Raw genomic sequence first — 1,110 nt, 5'->3', positions numbered from 1 at the left:
CCTCCCTGAAATAAAAAGGGGGCCCAGACTGAACCCTGTGTGCATTACGGTTTGTAGGGTGGTGCATTACTGCTTGCAGGGCTGTGCTTTACTGCCTGCAGGGCCATGATGCCTGTAGTCCAGGGTCTGCCCGCCAGTTTTGCATCCACTATAGTTTCGGGATGTCTCTTTGTCTCTCTTGTTGAGTCTTTGTGTGTGTTATTTCTCTATCTCTGTCACTGCCAGATCTCCCTACTTGGTGACCCAAACTCCCCTGTGGAGGCAGGACCCCAGCACATAAGATTTTAATTATGTCTCACTCATCTATTTTCTCTACTTTTGTTTGTATAGTTTTCAAAATGTTTGGTAGTCTGTGTATTCCCTGAATCAGTGCCTTCACCTTTGTCCCAATTTTTTCATTGATGGCCTTCATAATTCTGGGATTCACACTTAGGTCTTTAATCCATGTTGAGTTGGTTTATGTATAAGGTGTGAGGTGAAAATCTTGTTTAAATCTTTTCATATCGCTCTCACAATGTTAAGTCTTCCTATCCAGGAGCATGGTACATTCTTCCGTTTCCATAGGACTCTTTTGGTTTCTTGGAGTAGTGTTTTGTAGATTTCTTTGTATAAGTCCTTTGTTTCTCTCGTTACATTTATTCCCTATGGGTGGCTATTGTAAATGGTATTGCTTTCCTAATGTCATTTTCAAAGCTGTCATTTTTGGTATAGAGGAATCCAACGGATTTTTGCATGTTATCTTATATCCTGCCACTTTGCTGAAACTTCTAATGAGGTCTGTTGTTGTTGTTGTTGTTGTTAAGTACCATGGAGTCAGTCTAGTAGCTTTTTTACTAGTGTTTGTGGTTTTCTATGTATAGAATCATATATAATCTTCAAATAGAGAGAGTTTTACTTCCTCTTTGCTAATTTGGATGCCTTTATTTTCCCTGTCTTGCTGTGTAGCTCTTGCTAAGACTTCCATCACAATATTGAATAGGAGTGGTGACAGAGGACATCCTTGTCTGGTTCTTGTTCGCAGAGGGAAGGCTTTCAGTTTCTCTCCATTGAGAGTAATATAGGCTGTTGGTTTTGTATATATGCTCTTGATTATGTTGAGGAATTTCCCTT

The sequence above is a fragment of the Chrysochloris asiatica genome, unplaced genomic scaffold (assembly GCF_000296735.1).
Source record: "Chrysochloris asiatica unplaced genomic scaffold, ChrAsi1.0 scaffold00025, whole genome shotgun sequence".
In the NCBI taxonomy this organism is placed as follows: domain Eukaryota; kingdom Metazoa; phylum Chordata; class Mammalia; order Afrosoricida; family Chrysochloridae; genus Chrysochloris; species Chrysochloris asiatica.
Note: the sequence above shows the minus strand (reverse complement) of the source record.